Source organism: Hydra vulgaris, chromosome 04, assembly GCF_038396675.1.
Source record: "Hydra vulgaris chromosome 04, alternate assembly HydraT2T_AEP".
NCBI lineage: Eukaryota > Metazoa > Cnidaria > Hydrozoa > Anthoathecata > Hydridae > Hydra > Hydra vulgaris.
In genome coordinates, this window is record NC_088923.1 from 44,430,928 (window position 1) to 44,437,500 (window position 6,573).

Here is a 6,573-nt window from a genome sequence, read left to right on the forward strand (position 1 = left end):
AAGGCTTTAATTGTAATTATTTGTTTCGACAATCCTAAAATGTCCATTAATAACATATCCAGTAAAGCTAATAGCTTTTATAAATGTTATTCCGTGTTAAAAACAGTCAGGGAAAATTAAAAGATTAAAAAAAAAGTCAGTGAATTTGATATGAAAAATTGTCTACGAACCCTGTAATACGTTTAATAGATACATTTTAACACATCTTTCAAGCCGCTAAAAGTACCCTAAAGTATACATAATACGCACAAGTACGAATTAAATATTTACAATTTTGTTTGGGTTGTTACATTTAAATAAGTTTGGTTTTTAAGTATTGAAAACTTTGTATATTATACTATGCAGTATAATATAAAAAGGGTTTACATATACCCGTGTTAAAATTCCTAATTTGTGATGTTCTTTTTCTTGTAAATTTGTTTGGAACTGTAGACATATACAACTTTGGAGACATACATCTTCTATAGATTAAACAAATAATGTAATTTTTAACTTTTCTTCAAAAGAGCTTTCCTTCCATTTTCAGTCAAAGCAATGAACTTTCTTCCTCCATTCATCTTTTGTTAGCATGATCTCGAACTTTTAATACATCCATAATGAGGTTTTTTTCTGTTTATAGCTTGATAAGCACAATTTTCACAGCGTACATACTCAACTATAGTATCTTCTTCTTCTTCAGCTGTTAGAATCATTAGATGTTTTAATTAATGGAAAATGCCTTGTTGATAATGCAGCAGACTCTCGCTGTCCTTAATTTTGTATCACTCTACAGCTTGGTTTATCTGTTTGTAACTTTTATCTCAGTTAAACTGCTTTAGATCTGTTTCAGATTTATTAATTGGCCTTTTTTATTATAGAATGCTGTTACTCTTAAGCTAAATTTCGGTTTTTATTGGTAAATAAAAAAGCTTAAGCTAAATATTGGTTTTTATTTCTATCTATGATAATAAATATTTTAAATTATTTAACAATTACTCTACAAACACTGTAATGTAAAAATGCAGCACATAAGTAATTAGATTTTTAAGTTTTTTTTTTAATTTGCACTAAAATAAGTAGCTAAGCTTCTGCATTACGAAGATTTTACTTCGAAAACTTCGAGAATCGAAGTATTTTTTGAACTTCAAATGTCAAAGTTTAAAATTTTGAATTTTAAGTTTTCGAAGTTTATATTTTCAAAATTTAATTTTTTTTTAATTAAAAGTTAAAATGTTTAAAGTTTTTTTAATTAAAAGTTAGCTATTTTTTGCTTTTTACACATTGTATAATGAATAAAAACTAATTAATTTTGAAATATTTTTGATACGTAAATAATTTTTAATATAAAGTTAATATCAAGGTTTGCAACGGTTGGAGCGGTGTTTTTTACAAATGAGAAGCCGTTGGAATCAATTTTGTTTACCATTTCAATAAAGTAATTTTTTTAATATTAACTTTAATTAGGAGTTTTTTGAGTTTTATTGTAATATTGTTGTAACCAATAAAAAGTAATTAGTAAAATGTTCAACTTAGTTTTTAAAGTACAATCGAAGTATTTTGAAGTAATGAAACTCAAATTTTAAATTTTCGAAGTTTATATTTTCAAAGTTAAATAAATGTTTAGCAGATAGTATGGTTTGTTGAGCACTTTTATAATTCTAGATTTAGTAAACACAAGTTTTTAACAAAAACATAAATATACGACTTTAGCTGATTAAATATCAGAGTAAATAAACAAATATTCAATATATTATCACGAAACATTTAGATGTGCAACTTAAAAAAAACTTCTTTTAACAAAATCATTGTGGAAAGAGTTTGACAAAATAAAGGCTCCTGATGACGCACCTCCAGGCAAGCGTGATCCTTCTGGAAAGTGTAAGGAATGCGGAAAAATTCTAAAAATGAAAAACTCATCAACTGGAGCTTTAAGGTCTCATTTAAAGTGACACAAAGGAATTCTTGCAAGAGTGGTAGCCTCTGAGGTAACATAAACTGAGCAAGATGACGCGAATTCACTGGAACTTCACCAAGCATTGATTTATGTAAGAAAATTTAAAATACAGGCGGCCCGTGCAATTTTGTTATTTGGCTTTAGAATCCTCATAAATAAAATTTAACTGTTTCAATTTAACTTTGTTCAGATTTCATTAACAGTCCATCAAACAACACTCCTCTGAAAACACACAAACAGAAGAAGTTGTTGTCACCCCAATCCGCACCCAACAATTAAATTGTTGGATACTTTTAGCCCAAAGTTTCAATTTTAGACAAGCGCCATTTTGACTATGATTTCGACCTACGTGAGCTGTTGGTGAGCTGTTCCCTCTCATTCAACATTATTGAGACGGAAGGATTCAAAAAGTATGCGGCCAAAAGGAAACCCAGAATGACGGTCAAGTCTGCAACAACTTTTTCAAGGTGTGTGTGTGTGTGTGTAAAATTCTTTCCTAGTACAGCAAGCGGCTGTCAAATATAAGTTACTGCTTCAAATTACAACTATCCATGCAAACTGTACGTTTGCATGGATAGTTGTAATTTGAATTGAAACTCTGGCATTATATATATTTAGTTGGTTATTGTTGTTTTGTTTTTTAGACAAAAAACTCCTATTACTTTGCGGACAAGTAAAGCAATACATTTCTGAGGAATTGGCCAGAGCAACAATTCTTACATATCTGCAACATTTCATTTCATTAACAAAAACTTTGAACTAAAAAAATTTGTTTTTGCCTGCCAGCCATTTAGTCGCCAACATACAGCTGCAGCCTTAGCCTTGGCTTTGGATAAGGTTATGCAATCAGACCTTTCTTTTCTCAGAGCCAGCACTCAAAGGATTGCTGTGCACAATTGAGCAGCTTATATAAAGGCTGCATTTCCGAAAACAGTAGATATTACAGACTCTCTGATCACTTGATTAACTTAATGCTGCAAAAAGCCCAAAAAAAGAAATTTTTACGTCTTCAAGCCACAATGGGACGTCCCAATCTTCTGAGGAAGACGACAACGACAATTACAAGGCAATCAAACAAGCCCAGGATCTCTCCGCAAAGATTCACAGAAGTTCAAATTTTTAAAATTTTAAATTTAACAAAAGCATTAGGTGAAAATTAACATTACACATCTCATAAACACTGAAAATTTAACCACCCCCTCCTCCTCACGCATGCAAATCATTGTGACACTTGATATTTATTTTTAGTTTCTTACGTAAAGATCATCACAGACTGCTTGACTAGTTGAAACTCAAAATCCATGATGATCACTTCTGTAATTCGGTTGAGAGAAGTCGTAAAAGAATTTAGAGACAGTAAATGTGAATTTACAGATGTCATCCCGTCAGAGAGTCATTTTTTACTTTTGGCGGAAGTTCAACCCATCTTAGATTCATTCCGGAAAGTCAGCAAGGCCTTTTCTGCTGACAAGCATCCTACACTGCATCTTGCCTGCAGCCAACTGGTCAACCTTCAGATGAAGCTAAACTGCATTGCTCAATCAGACATACAATCTGCCACAAAAGACTTTGTCCAAATTCTGACTGGTGAGCTGAATAAGCGATTTCTAAACAGTGGAACAAAGAATCACTACCACGCTATGGAAAATTTTCTCCACTACTTCTTCAAGAGTGCAAAAGTATGGTGAAAGTATGGTGAAAAGTAGGGTGAAAAGTAGGGTGGAAAGTAGGGTGATTTGGAAGGGCTCAAGGACAGGTTGGTAAATGAGCATCCAAGTCATCAAGAATTTTTGTCCGAAATCAAAAATGCTTCCCTTAATTTGACAGGGTCTGGCTTTGACCTTGACGAAGCTGAAAAAACGGCATTAGAAATGTCTGGAGAAAAAATTCTGTTCAGAGATGGAAAGTCATAAATTGAAATTGAGTTAGACAGATACAAAGGTCTCTATCATTCCGATTTCTCAAACACTGATATCTTAAAGTGGTGGGAAGCTCATGCAAAAATGCAAATACTTTCTCAAGTTGCAAGAAAATACTTGGCCATTCCTTTAACTTCTGCATCAAGTAAAAGGGTTTTCTCAGCTGCAGGCAGTGTGGTCACTGGTTTTAGAACAAAATTGAATCAAAGACAAAATAAAGTTACTAGCTTAAATTTAGACAATCTAGTAAAGACCTAAGCCAATAGTTTTTGTTTGTATAATTTAAAAAAAATTACCTCCTTTGCTCAAATTTTTGTTTGCTTAAACAAATTCATTTTTAAAAATTCATGTAAAACAGCTTTGTGTACAAGGTACAGCAATTTTGTCTAACATAGAGGAGAAAATATTGCATTTTAAGTGGATGATGTTGCTTGAAAAAGAAGGGCTTCAACATCTCTCCATTGTAGCAGTTGTGGATCAAGCAAGCAATATGACTGCAGCTCTAGGAAAAGTAAATACTTGAGCTCATTGGATGATTACAGTATACAGTGCATGGATCACAGTCTAAAAAATTGTTTGAGAAAAGCATCTGAATCAGATTCATTGTTTTTATTAGCCTTCAGAACAGTAAGAGAATGTTCGTCAAAAATGAATCACTCTACAAATTACATCACTCTTCTTGAAAATGAGTACATGTCTCATAATATCTCTCCATTAAAGATTCCAACCTATTGTGAAATCCGATAGAATATTCACCTTCAACTCATTGATGCCATAATGAGGATGAAGTACCCTCTTCTAAAGCTGAAGTTTGACAAGGTAGATTTCCATGATGCTATACCAGATTAGGATCAAATGGAACTTTTTAAACAATTACTACCTGTTTTGAGCTACATCAAAGATTTCAGTGAATGGCTTTAATGTGACATTCAACCAAAGATGCATCAGGTATAACTCAAGCTCAAAGTACTGTTTGGATTTATTGAAAGATTTGTTGCCAAGGAAAACTACAGTGAATCTGCAAAGTTATTCTTCTCTGAAGTACTTAAAAATTTGCATGCCAAATTTCCTTTGAAAGGAAATGAAATTTTTCCACTTGCAGTTGGACAACTACTGAATCCCTTCTTCAAAGGGCACTTCTTGGGAACTACAAAGATCAAGGATGATTTAGTTGAGAAGCTTGTGGTAAATCACCTACCAACAATGCAGACTAAGAATGAAGACATAACATCTCCAAGCATCCAGAAAGAGAGAGTCAAGGACGTTCATGGCCTGCCTAATGATGCTTTGGAAGTGGAGAATTTGTTTCTAAATGAATTAAGGCCCAATGACAATGATATTTTTTCATCAAATGACTTGAATTAACCACCATTACTACGTGAGTTCATTCACTACTTTTATTTACCAAGAGCTGAGGAGCATACCTGTCCTTTGGCATGGTGGAAGGCACATAAACATCTTCTATTATCACTCCTTGCAGATTTGGCAAAAAGGATTCCTCAGAACACCTGCGATATCTGATCCTCAGAAAGAGCATTTTTTCAGTCTGTACAAGTCATAACAAGAGAAAGATTCAATATGTCACCAGAGCTGACAAGTAAGTGTATATTCATTAAAGGCAACTATTCCAGACTGTCACCTTTTGTTCTAAAGTGGTACCTCAGCAAGGAAGATGTTGAAGATCAGCCCATGGAGGAAATGCCATCATCTCCAGACTCTCTATCTCAAATTTACTTTGAAGCTACTCCTTCATAAGCAATCTATGACAAAAGGAATGCCTTGAAATCCTTGAAAAGAAAGAAAAGGACTGTAAATCTCATGAAAAAAGCCTTCTAAGCAATAAATCAAAAGAAACAGACAAGTTTTGAATGCTTTGTTACGATTTGCGAGAGTTTATAATCTCTAGTATTATTATGGTACATTTGATTTTATTGTATCTATGAAAAAATAAAATAAAGTATGAAAAATGACTTTGATATACTTTTGACATTTAATTTTTGACACTTAAAAAAAATTTCATGTTAATTGACATATTACAAAATCGATTTCAGTATGTATTGTAATTGGTATATGCTAATATCAATTACAACATGATATTCATAGTATTGTCTGATGGCTAGTTATCATGGATCTTTTTTTCGAAGTGGACCAAAATTATCGCTATAATACTTTTGCGGGCCGAAATTCCAGCGACAGGCATCTGGAAGTAAATTATTGACTCAACTCTTCAATAATGGCATTTATATTCCAATATGAATAACCATCCTAACCACACAAGTGGAAAAATAGATTTAAATGGATTTAAAACAAAAAAAACAAACAATTGAAAGAACAATGAAAATGCACCAAAGCAATTAGAATTATATTAATTGACTGGTCATCTTACAAAACAGAAATGTTAACATTGACTGATTGAATCAACATATAAAAAAAGTTTTAAATCACTATGTTGCATTCACAATGTTACATCGACTAAAATTGAAGTTTTCAAACCGCTCTTTGAAAAATTCGTGAGTTAAATGAGTTAAATTCGTAAAAAAGTTAAAATCGTGAGTTAAACCATAAACTAGACAATCTACTTATTTTCATGAAAGTAGCCAATGAAATAGGGCCGGACCAAATGTGTCGATGGTACCTACACCTTTCTTTATAAGATGACAAATTCAAAAAACGATCAAATGTTTATTTTCAATACTTTGCACTCATGACCATAAGGAACAA